Source organism: Cavia porcellus, unplaced genomic scaffold (assembly GCF_034190915.1).
Source record: "Cavia porcellus strain 051 isolate PalLab524CR breed Dunkin Hartley unplaced genomic scaffold, mCavPor4.1 scaffold_6, whole genome shotgun sequence".
In the NCBI taxonomy this organism is placed as follows: Eukaryota; Metazoa; Chordata; class Mammalia; order Rodentia; family Caviidae; genus Cavia; species Cavia porcellus.
In genome coordinates this window covers 72489668-72503104 of record NW_026947489.1, presented here as the reverse complement: position 1 = coordinate 72503104, position 13437 = coordinate 72489668, and the positions used below count along the sequence as shown (strand labels likewise).

The 13437-nt window shown below is 37.1% G+C and overlaps 2 pseudogenes; both read right to left on the bottom strand.

The window, feature by feature from the left end:
* Positions 1-903: 903 nt before the first annotated feature.
* On the bottom strand, positions 904-1189 carry LOC100722165 (small ubiquitin-related modifier 2-like; annotated as a pseudogene).
* An 8098-nt stretch (positions 1190-9287) lies between these two features.
* On the bottom strand, positions 9288-10254 carry LOC106027630 (olfactory receptor 7D4-like; annotated as a pseudogene).
* Positions 10255-13437: the final 3183 nt, after the last annotated feature.

Here is a 13437-nt window from a genome sequence, read left to right as displayed (position 1 = left end):
GTTTAGTCTTTCTTTAAATTAAATTTTTTAAAAAAACACTACAGTACCCAGTGATGATCATGGAGTACCATGATGTGAAATCCAGCAATATTATTATTCTTTGTTCAGAATGATTTTAACCTGCTTTAGTTTGTTTAATCTAAATATAAATAAACATATTGATAAATGCATGTATGTTTAATGTATAGGATTGACAACCATGTTACTAAGTTTTTGCTGGGCAGTTGAACAGAACTGCTTGCAGTCTCGCTCTTTGAATTCCCACTTTACATGTTCCATTTTTGTATCTTGAACAACTATTTGTGAAATGACAATATATAAACATCAACTAGTGATTTCTTATTGTTTATGTTTTTCACTGAACGTATGTATTATTTCTACTTATCTTCTGTTTTATTTAGTCTTTCTTTAAATAAAAAAGAAAAAAGTCTAATAAAATTGTTCTTGGTTTTATAAGAATAAGGAGAAAACATTAAATTTCTCCAATTAGATAAGGTGTACCAAGATTTTTATGTTATCTTTTCTGTTAAAATAATGAGAGCAAAATAACTTACTGCAATATGAAGATAAGAGATTGTGAGTACGCCACTAATGTAGAAAGGTGATAATTTTCACAAAAGCCAACATTTCTCTACCCATTTCCATTTGAAGTCAGTCAAAATATATTGTTAGCCACTTAGTAAAACAAAAAAGAAAGAAAAAATAGAAAAGGAATATAGTTGTGCACATACACCTGATACTTTATATATAATAAAGGAATGGTGAGGGGGTAAGTGAAAGAATAGAGAAAACTGTACTGCAGTAGTCAGCATATGGTGGAACCAAATTGCAGTATTGTGATTGAGAATGTGTTCTTGGCCTGTAACAACAGATTTCTGGAGTGGAATTGTTTTGTTTCCCTTTTTAGTAAACATCTCCTGTCTGTTGCTGGAGCACATCAAGTGTGTCTTTATTCTCTATTTCCAACTGTGCACGTTTGTGTGTTTCACTAATTTTTGTCTACCAAATCAGAATCTGATATGTCTCATTGACAGACCCTGTCATTCACAGCAGGTTTTCATTAGTTTGCTAAGTGGTGATGCTTCTTAATCTTAAACTGTACCATAGAACCATCTTTCCTTATCACCTTCAAACTAACATGGTGCTGGTTCTCAGTCTCTAATCCTAACTTGGACTTTTACTCAACCATAGTTAGTGTGACAGTCTTCTCAGCTGCCACTTCACAAAAAGAGGTACCAGATCCACTCTGAACCAGCACACAGGCCACACTGGGAGTGTCAGAAAGAGGCAGCAGTGTTGCCCCAGGGAGAGGGCATGCACATGTCTTGTGCATCTTTCATCTCGTGTGTGCAAGCATTAGCTAGGCAACCATGTATGAATATTTTAGTTTTTTAGTTAGGAAAAAACCCCAAAACTAAAAACCCTTTTTGTATTCTGGTCAGGTAATAAGTACTTGATAAAATTGGATGTTTTTATATTTTTGATGAATTAAAAAAAAATAAATCTCTCCTTAAAAACTGTAGCTGTCAAGGATTGCATCCCAGACACAACATAGTAATAAGACAAGCAGTTTCATAGTTTAGGGTTTTGCAATTAACTTTTTGATCTGTTTTGAACTGATCTTTATATAGGGCATGAGTTAGGCATCTATTTCAATTTTCTACATATGAATATCCAGTTTTTCTCACACCATTTGTTGAAGAGTGTGTCTTTTCCCCAACATATATTTTTGGTTCCTTTGTCCAGAGTCAGGTGGTTGTAATTGTGTGGTTTTGTTTCTATATCCTCTACTCAGACCCAATGATCTATGTCTATTTTTGTGCAGTGTAATAGCATTGTCCAGCATAATGCTTTCATTGACACTATGTTTTTGTAGTATATTTTAAAATCAGACATTGTAATACTCAGCTTTGCCCTCTTTGCACAGAATTTCTTTGGCTCTTCTGTATTATTATTATTTGTTTGTACAGGGATTGAACCCATGAACTTGCACTTGCCAGGCAGGCACTTATACTACTGAGCCAAATCCCCAACCCTGTTTGGGATTCTTTCATATCTGTAGATCACTCTTGGTAATACAGCCATTTCAACGGTATTAGTTCTTTCAATCTATGAATATGGGAAAACTTTTCATCTACTAGTATCTTTTTTCTTTTGTTCCTTACATGTTCTGTGATGTTTCAGTATTTTTGCCTTTTAGAAGAGGTTGATTCCGAAGTCTTTTATTATTTTTAAATACATTGCAGTTGGAATTATTTTCTAATATTTTTCTCAGCTAGTTCATTATTGATGTATAGAAAATCTGGTGATCTTTAAATGTTCATTTTTATCCTGTGAAACTCTGCTTTTATTCAAAAGTTCACTTGCTCACTGCAAATATGTAGAAAAATGATTGAGTTTTAAAAATTAAATTCATATGTTAATCTTACTAACTTTGACCAGACTAGCTAGAGAAACTGTGAGCAAAAAGTGTAGCACTCAAGGTATTACAATATCTGATAACCTTCCTACAGTTGCTTACATGTCACCTTTTCTTAGTTTTAAATTGAGAGTTTCTTATTACAAATTTTCAGACTTTTCTGCATAGATGATCATGTTTTTATTTTATTTCTATGATCAGAACAGTTTTATGTCACTATCTCTATGCATTATATTTTCTTACAGCATCAGCCAGGACCTTGAGTATACCACTGAACACACTGTTTTGATATTTCATAATATTTTTGTTGCTCTTTTTTGTGAAAACTTCTAGGATACTGTGCATTTATAAATATTTTTCAGTCATAATTTTGTTTAAAAAACATATAACAAACCACTAATACCATCTAATACCCAATGTATTTGACAGTTTTCTCAATTTTCACAAAAGTATTTCTGTGTGTTATGCTAGGAGTTAGATTTCTTTAACATTTATTTTATTTATTTGACATTGTTATTAAACTTTTTTTGTAGATTGTTATGAGAGTGCACGAGGTTCTATATCATTTCTATGTTTTGAAGTTTTGTACTGGCATATGTGTGTAGTAGGAGGGAAGGTAGGGGAAGAGGATGACAAAAATCAGTTTCCACTTTTGATGTCTATTGTGGTATCATATAGGGCTACATAGAGAGTATACTCATGCACTTTAGAAAAAGAAGATGTTGTTTGCCTTATGTTTTAGAGTATACAATCATTTCAAATGACTTTAAGATTTATATATTTTGGTCTTTAATGTCTATAGCCTTTTTTCTCCCTTCCACTTCCCTTACATGACTTATTTCAGCTTCTGGGATTCTGGCTTACAACTCATGTGGATAAATAAGCTCATATTGGCCATCCTAAGACTCTGTAGTGTCATTTAGTCAGTTTTGTCCCCTATATGCCAACTAGCTGTATCAACCTAAATAACAGGATTTTACAGATGTTTATCTAGAGAACAGTACTAGCTCAAGCCAGAAGATGATTAAATGTGGTTGCTTCAAAATAATTATGGCACAGACCTTTATATAGGCACACTGGTGACAAAAATAAAAATAGATTAGTGTGGGAAGCCTTGTAATTGACTGACACCTTATATCTTCAGGCCATATCACCTGAACACCTGTGGGCTGTACCACTTTAACATTGCAGGCCATACCACCTTAACAGCTGCAGGTCACACCACCTTAACTCCCTCTAGGAGTTCAGTTTGGTAGTTAAGCAGCACTTTGCCTACCTAGCTTGCTTGATCTATTTGGAAATTATGTTAATCAGCTCGCCTTATGAGCCCATGCCTGGGAAATTTGAATTGACCTGTAACCCTCGGTCCTGCCATTGTTGCTAAGTTACCTGCTGACATCTCAGAACCCAAATCACTCCTCCTCAATATCCTATGTATTTGTTACTCCTTCCATGAATAAATGAGACTTGATTGGATTTCTTCATCTTGTCTCTGCTCTTTGTGTCTCTTGTTCCTTTTAATCCCCACTCCCCCTCTAGGGTCTCCATGGACATACCTGCAGGCCTGGACAAGTGGCGCGCCCAATGTGGGACCCAAGAATGGGGGACTTAGTGAGGGACACTGTTCATGGGCCCAAAGTAGAAAAAGCAAAAGAAAATAAAGGACCGATGTGGAGCCTGCCACAACGCTGAACCGTAGTAAATGAACAGCGATTATGGGACAAGAAATTAGCCAGCATAAGATTTTTGATGAAAATTTAGTAAAACTTTTAAAGGCACAAGGAGTTAAGGTGAATATTGAACAATTATGTCAATTCTTTGATTTTATAAAAGAGGTTTGCCCTTGGTTCCCTATGCAGGACACTATTGATCCCAAACAGTAGAAATGGGTTGGCGCAGTGCTTAAAGATTACTGTGACCTCTTTGGACTGGAAAAGGTCCCAGTAATGGCCTTCACTTATTGGGATTTAATAGACGAACTTATAGGTCGGGAGCAAAGCAACCTGGTAACTGCTAGCACCCAACCCCCTCCAGATTTAGTAAGCTGCAGCCTCACCCCGCAGCAGGCAGCTGACACAGAGGAAGCTCTCAGCAAGGTCTCTAACACACTCCCTAACACACTCCCTTCCCTGTCCTGTACCCTGCTTCAGCTTCCAATCCTAGTAAAGAGCTCAAAGACAAAACTGAACTTTTAAAACAACAGATTGAACTAGAAAAAGAACATCAGAATTTGGTAGCTCAATTAGAAAAACTAAGAACGTCTAAATTTGAAGTGAAAAGTAAAACTAATCCTGAAATTCCCACCAGAGCCTCTCCCATTCAGTGACCTCCCCTGAGGGACTTGATTTCAAAATTTAACTCTTGGCTTGACCCTGTATCAGACTTAAATGCTTTCCCTGTAACTGAGAAAACAGGTGTGGAAGACCAGGTTATCCGTCACTATGCCCCTTTTAATTTCAGACAGCTGAGAGAGTTAAAAATGGCAGTGGCACCACAATACACCACTACCGCCTTATACACTTGGCTATTTTGGATTCTCTGGCTGACAGCTGGCTCACACCTACAGATTGGCAAGGATTGGCCCAAGTGACTTTATCGGGTGGGGATTATCTTTTGTGGAAAACAGAATATATAGAAAATTGCAATGAGACCATCAGGTGCAATCCGCAAGCTGACAATGGGTGGGACCTTAATATGTTAATAGGGGAGGGAGCCTATGCATGCAGAGAGGCTCAAAAGGAGTTTAACCCAGCACTTTTTGCTCAAACAGCAGCTACTCAAGCATGGAGAAAGTTGCCTGCAAAAGATAATATGAGCTCCTCTCTCACTAGCATTAACAAGGCCCAGATGAACCCTTTTCAGAATTTGTCGATTGTTTGATTACTGCTGCTAACAGAATCTTTGGCCACACTGATGCAGGCACTGATTTTATTAAACAGCTAGCTTTTGAAAACACCAACACCACCTGCCAGGCCACTATCAGACCTTATAAAAATAAAACAGACCTAACAGGATATATACACCTTTGCTGTGACTTTGGAACTACTTATCAACAAGGCCTTGAGATGACGGCTGCCTTGCAGGGGTTTACAATTAAACAGTTCTGATCTCAAAAGCATAAACAAAAGTGTTTTACCTGTGGAGCGACTGGTCATTTTGCAAAGAACTGCAAAAAATACTCCAGACATAGAGATTCCACAATGTCAATGCAAAAGCCAAGGCACCAGGATTATGCCCCTGATGTAAAGGGGGATACCATTGGGATAATAAATGCAAATCTAAAAGGGATATTAATGGAAAAGAATTGCTTCCACTTCAGGGAAACGGGAATCAGGGCCAGACCCAGGCCTCCAAACCCAAACAAATATTTGGGGCAGTAAGCTTTGTTCCAACAAACAATCCATTTCAGACCTCTTTAGAGCCACAACAGGGAGTGCAGGATTGAACCTCAGTTCCACCACCCACACAGTATTAACCCTGAAATGGGAGTTCAGGCCCTCCCTACAGGAGTTTTTGGGCCCCTACCAAAAAATGCATTTGGCCTTATAATAGGACGCAACAGCACAACGCTTAATGAACTACAGGTTTTTCCAGGCATAGTTGATAATGATTATTCTGGAGAAATAAAGGTCATGGCATCCTCATCTAACTACATTACCATTATCACTTATGGACAAAGGTTCACTCAGTTACTACTCTTGCCTCTAATTCAAACCCATAATAAAATAATCTCCCAACAATGAGGTGATAAAGGATCTGGATCTTCAGATGTCTATTGGGCAAAAGTAATTTCCACTCAGAAACCTCTTATGTTATTATGAATGGATGGTGAAAAATTCTCTGGCCTTATAGATATAGGCGTGGATGTCACTATTATAAGAAAGGAAGACTGGCCTCCAGCCTGGCCCTTAGATACTACTTTGACTCATTTAAAAGGCATATGTCAAAGCCAAAACCCAGAAAGAAGTTCAAAACTTCTGACCTGGAAGGACAGAGAGGGAAATCAAGGCACAATACAGCCATATGTCTTAGCTGGATTACCAATAAATCTTTGGGGTAGAGATCTACTGGCACAAATGAGGTTAATCATGGGTAGCCCAAGTACCATTGTCACTGCTCAAACGTTAAATAATGGATATTCACCTGGTATGGGCCTTGGAAAAAATAATACAGAAATGACAGAACCCATAGAGACTGTACCAAAAACAGACCAAGCCAGATTGGGCCATTTTACATAGAGGCCATTGACATTCCTGTGACCCATGCAGAAAAAATTACATGGCTGTCAGAGGAGCCTGTATGGGTCAATCAGTGGCCTCTCACCTCTGAAAAGTTAGTGGCTGCACAACAGCTGGTGCAGGAACAGCTTAAAGCAGGCTAGTAATTCCCCATGGAACACTCCCATCTTTGTCATTAAAAAGAAATCAGGCAAATGGCGATTGCTTCAAGACCTTAGAACAGTAAACAAGACTATGGTCTTGATGGGAGCCTTACAGTCAGGCCTCCCTTCACCTGCTGCTATACTTTTGGGCTATTTTAAAATTGTCATAGATCTCAAGGATTGCTTTTTTACTATCCCCCTACATCCAGATGATCAAAAGCATTTTGCTTTTAGTTTACCAATTATTAATTTTAGAGCACCCACGCAAAGATTCCAATGGCAGGTTCTCCCACAAGGCATGGTAAATAGTCCTGCCCTATGCCAGTCTTTTGTTGCTTCAGCAATACAGTCTATAAGAGACCACTGGTCAGAAATATATCTCATTCATTATATGAATGACATCTTGATAGCTGGAAATAATGGGGAAAAAGTTTTGAGGTGCTATGATGCATTACAGGATGCCCTACAAGATAAAGGACTTGAGATAGTCCCTGACAAAGTTCAACTCACCGACCCATATACATATTTGTGTTTTCAAATGAGGGGACCTGAGATTTCTTCTCAAAATATACAGTTGAGGCTGGATAAACTTCAGACTTTAAATGATTTTCAAAAAACTTCTTGGAGATATTAACTGGCTCATGCCCTACTTAAAAATTAGTAAGTGTGAATTAAAACCCCTCTATGATATCTTACATGGTAATCCTGACCCTATCTCCTCTTGCAAACTCTCTCCAGAAGGAAAACAGGCAATACATGCTGTTGAGTGGGCCATTCAATCCCAGACCATTACTTTTATAGATTATGGTAAACCCTCGAAATTTATCATATGCAGGACCACTCTCTCTCTAACTGCTATCTTCTGGCAGACAGCACCGTTATTGTGGATTCATTTGCCAGTAACACCTAAAAAGGTCATTGAACCCTATTATCAGGCTACCCCCATTCTCTTGGGAAGAGAACAAGGAAAATGTTATTTTGGTTAGGAGCCAGATATTATCATACTGCCTTATACCAAAAAACTGATTGGCTTATGCAAACAATTGAATTCTGGCCCATTTCCCTTGCCTCCTACACAGGACTTATAGACAATCACTATCCCAGAAAAGCTTATTGAATTTGCCAATTGGCATTCATTCATCTTCCCTATAGTCCTAACCTTCGAACCATTAAAAAATGCTTTGTTGGTATTTACTGATGGCTCCTCAACTGGTTTAGCAGCCTATGTTTTTCAAAACCATACTATATATTTCCTAACAAACAGTACATCAGCTCAGATCACAGAGTTGCATGCTGTCACTTCAGCCCTTTCAGCATTTCTCAATCAGCCTGTGAATTTATATACTGACAACTCTTACATTGCACACTCTGTGCCCCAGCTGGCCAAATCAAAAGTGCCTCCAGCACTGGAGAACTGTTTAGGCAAATACAGGTGCTTATTATAAAAAGAACTTGCCCTTTTTTTATTGGACATTTACGTGCTCACTCTGGGTTACCAGGACTTCTGGCTAATGGTAATCATGCAGCAGACCTGGCCACTCGACCACAAGCTCTCCTTTGTACTTTACCTAATGTTAACTCCAGTGATCATGACAATGTTACTTCAGCACAAAAGAGTCATCAATTACTACATCTCAATGTCCAAACCCTCCATCTTATGCACAAGATCACTAGAGAGCAAACTAGACAGATAATAAAAAATTTCCCTTCTTGTGTCATGCACCTCCCAGTTCCACACTTTGGGGTTAATCCTAGAGGACTTATCCCCAATGCATTATGGCAAATGGATGTCACCCACATTCCTGAGTTTGGAAATGTTAAATATGTTCATGTAACTATAGATACCTTTAGTGGTTTCATTTATGCCTCTCCCCAGACAGGTGAAGCTACCAAATATGTTATTAGCCATATGTTAACTACCTTATCAGTTTTGGGATGCCCACAACAATTAAAGACTGATAATGGTCCAGGCTATGCTAGTTCTGCCTTCATCCGTTTCTGTCAACATCTTAATATTCATCATGTAAAAGGCATACCTTACAGCCCTCAAGGTCAAGGCATAGTTGAAAGGGCACATCTCTCCCTAAAACTCACTGTTGATAAAATAAAATGGAGAATGGTACCCTACAAGGGGGACACCTAAAAATATTTCTGGAGACACCAGCACTGAGCCATGAAAGTGAGGGTCATGCTGACCTGGTTACACATAGAGCGACAGATGGCTACAAACCAGTGACTAAACAAGACAGAAGTTTTTTGTTCACACATTACAAAAGAAAGATACAAAGAGATTTCTCCTGGAACATTAAGGACCATCTATAGAGCAGAATATTTAATAACAACAACTGAGAATGTGATTATTGAGAAAGAAATCAAATGCATAAAGCAAAGTTATAAGAGATTTAGAAATAGATGTATAACATAACTTTTGGAGGAAAAGCAGCTAAGATATTGCAATTCAAAGTGTTTCTGAAAGGGCCACAATATTCACATACTTCTGAGGACAGTGATCTGTGAAAGAGAAGAGACTGCTCTGCTGAGGAGTCTTCCCAAGGCCACCTTCACATCCTTGTTCCTCATGCTACAGATAAAGGGGTTCAGCATGGGGGTCACCACAGTGTACATCACAGAGGCAATCATGCTTGACCAGGAAGAATGGGTCAGAGAAGAACTGAGGTAAACCCCAAGTGCTGTTCCACAGAACAAGGAAACCACACAGAGGTGAGACCCACAGGTAGAAAATGGTTCCTGCCTGCTTGCTGAGGAGGACATTCTCATTAAGGTGGATACAATTCTAACTTAAGAGAAGAGGATCCAAATAACAGGAAACACACAGAGCAGAGCTGCTGCTACAAGCAAGACAATGTTACTGATAAAGGTATGAGAACTTGCCACCTTGAAAACCTGAGCTAATTCACAGAAGAAATGAAGGATTTCAGTGCCTCTGTGCAAGATCAGTGGTTTCATCAAAAGAATATTAGTCATGCAGAAAGAGACAATAATAAGCCAAGACACCAGAACCAGGAGAGTACAGTGTTGAGGACTCATAATGACCATGTATTTCAGGTGATAGCAGATGGCCACAAAATGGTCATAGGCCATTATGGTGAGAAGAATATCATCCATTGTACAAAAAATTATTAAAAAATACACCTGGATGAGGCACTTAACATAGGATATGCCTTTGCTGTGTGCCTGGATGTTCACCAGTATCTTGGGGACAGACGAAGAGATGAAACAGATGTCTATAAAGGACAAGTTGGAGAGGAAGAAGTTCATGGGGGTGTGGAGATGGGCATCAAAGGTTGTGGCCAGGATGATGAGCAAGGTTCCCAAGCACAGCGAGCAGGTACATGAACAGGAACAGTCCAAAGAGAAGTGGCTGCATTTTAGGATCCTCTGAGAGACCCAGGAAGATAAACTGTGATGCTCCTGTATAGTTTTCTGCTTTCATTTCAACAGCTCTGATCCTTGAGAAACAAACAAACCAACCAAGAACTTCAAAACAGATCTAAATAAAGCTCTAGGGGCTATCATTTAATATTATCAACATGGGCTAATGTCCCTAGATGTCATGATTCCTTTTCCATACAATAATTCACATATGCAAAATGTAGCTCATTTCACATTTTAATATTTGCAGTTTTCAAGGTATTTTGATATGGCAAAATATCTCTTGCTTACTGTCTACTCACTTAATACCCCTTTTGAATTTAAAGAACTCAGTCTTCATTATAGCACTTCCATGATATTTGAGGACATTTCATCTATTTTCCTTGATAGTTCCTATATTTTATTATTTCTCTTAGACTATATAATTGAATCTTTATTCTATTTATTGGCTATCTCTAATTTTAGGATTGTAGGAATATAAAGTGGTTCTTTCCCACTAAAATTATTTTAATATAAATAATACCTTGTTTTGAGAGATTACAATACCTTATGGAAGAAGTGTACATTGAGTGATATCTGTCATTATTATTATTATCTTTTGTTTTTTGGATATGTAATCTCGTAATGCATACAATAGAGCTGGTTAGAAATTGGATTGTTGAGTCAGACTCAATGGAGCAGAATTTTGTCCTTCAAATTATCATCTATGTTACACAGACAAAGTTAGGTAAACTCTCTTAGCTATTAGTAATTTACCTTTCCAGTAATAATTCTAAATGCTCACCATGTGATAAAATTGAATAAGGAAATTAAATGGTATGATAACATAATTTTTCTTCTGTGGTTCCCATGACATATGATGGCCATTATTAATGTGAAATTATTGAAATAACAACAAATCAGTCTTGCATAGAAATAACTTAGTGAGATCTCCCTAAACTAGAGCATTCATCTTGAGTTGGATTCTTATCTTCACACATGCAACAGGTCTGTTATCTGTTAACTGGTAACACCTTTACTATTTTTAAATATAAAGATCCCTATGAATTTTAATTTCAGAAATGTTTTCAATGTGACTTCTCATAATTGAGACAAAGGAATGTGTTCTGTGTATCCTAAAGGAGGAAACAAAACCAGAGTACTATTAAAATTAAATGGGTGTGATAAATAATAGGCTTTAGTTATGCTTCTGAGTGGATACATATCATAAAAATCAGTGACTTTTCAACTACATTTCTGATGTGTTACCTTAAAATACTCAAAATTTCTGTAAATCCAATAATTTAAAAATTCTAAATGACAAATGCAAGTTTGAGGGAAATTATTTACAATCTCCATGTCAGAAAACCAGTCAGCATTACTGTCTTTAGATTGGTAACTATTTAAAAAGAGACAAACTATTACTGAGGACTAGTTTATTGAGAGAAAGTATATAGAAAAGGCTTTTTTGAAAAGCGTATTTCATAATAAAAAAGGATGTGTCATTGTTGATCAATAAATTAGAGGAAAGAAGATATATTGTATAATTAGAGATTGCAACACATAATTGCCAAATCTAATTAAAGCTTAATAGAGGAAGGGATTTGAGAGACCAGTGAGACAGACTGGAGACTATAAGATTTAGGAGGGACAGTGTGTGAAGCCCATGGTACACCTTTGCTATTCCTTCCTTGATGTTCTTGTTACATTAATAAAATCATTTTTCTAAGTCTGAGACTGTGACAGTTTTCTCACATCATTTGTATTTCTAGATGTTTAAATGACACTGGTCAAATAGTGTATATTACACAAATGCAAATATATGATGCATAATACTTACTGGAAGAGAACTGAAACCATTCAGCTTCTTGAAAATAGGCACAAATTTGAATAAAGAATTAAAGTCCATGTATAATACATTTAAAAGAGTGTCACATGAACAATATCATTCCAAGAATAAAAATCTACCTAACATGAAGGTGTTGGTTAGCATAGCTCATCACAAAAACAGAACAAAGAATTTAAACCCTAACCATAAATGCAGGGTACATTTGAGGATATCTATCAGTCCTCCCTGTGGTGGTAGACAAGGATGAGCTCATCATGAAACCAAAAATACAAGGACAACTTTCAGCCCCAAAATAGAGTGATTATTTTTAAACCAAACCTGACAGAATTTACATGAAGACATGAGTACATGACTTAAACTTTTGAACATATCTTTACTGTCCTGAAAGCATATTTGATATTCTCTTGGATACTGAAAGGAGGTGCTCACAAGAAAAAACAAAGTAAAACTCAGCTTTGAACCTTAGAAACAATTACATTATTGGTAGATTTTTATAGGCACCAAGGTGAAATGATAACAATAGGCAACTAGCAAAGACTATCAGTTCATCAAATACAGCAGAAAAAAAGAAAAAACATGGACTAGAACAAACCCTCCACTGAGGTAAAATGAACTAGAATAATACTCCGTGCATAATGATCTCCAGGGAGTAGATAACAGACAAATAATTGGATGCAGAAAACTTGACAAGACCCCAAAATTTGTAGACAGAAAAAAGTATTGGAGACTCCAGATAAGAATTCTTGTTATAGAGCACTCTCAATTACAAAAGTATAAGAAACAAACATAGTAATAACTCAAAAGGCTGAGCTCAGAGAGCACTAAACTTTTATCCATATACAGGACTCAGTTTCACAGTCTCATTTTTCTAGTGACAAAGCCCAGACCCACTTTCTGTTTTAGATTTTTTTCATTCCAGCAGCTTCCAAAGGACCCACTGACTCTCTGAAAGTCATGCCAGTTGTTTTCTTTTCTCTGAGAACACTCTACAAAGTCTACTTAGCTTTTCTCACAGGATGCACTTATGAATTACATATTATCAGCATTAGGTATACATTTAAGGTTTATAGCATCTCGAGGTTTGAATCCTCAGAAGTCCTATTTAAAAAGGTATTTTATTGTTTTTACAAACTCCAAACAATTCAGGTCCTTTGGGGTATATAGAAACAGTAGGATGGAAATTTGCAGTCAATTTTTCATGAGCTCTGATGAAGTAATAGAGATGGATTTATTTGTTCTGCTGGAAAAACCTGTTTGTTTGCTTGTTTGAAATCAAGTCTGATCCCTAAGGACAGATTAATTTGTACAGGAACCAGTCCAAGGAGCCACTCACTCTACCTCTTCCTTGAATTGGAGACAGTGGCTTATTTTGTAAACATATGTTATAAAATATAATCCTTTCTACAACTTTATTCT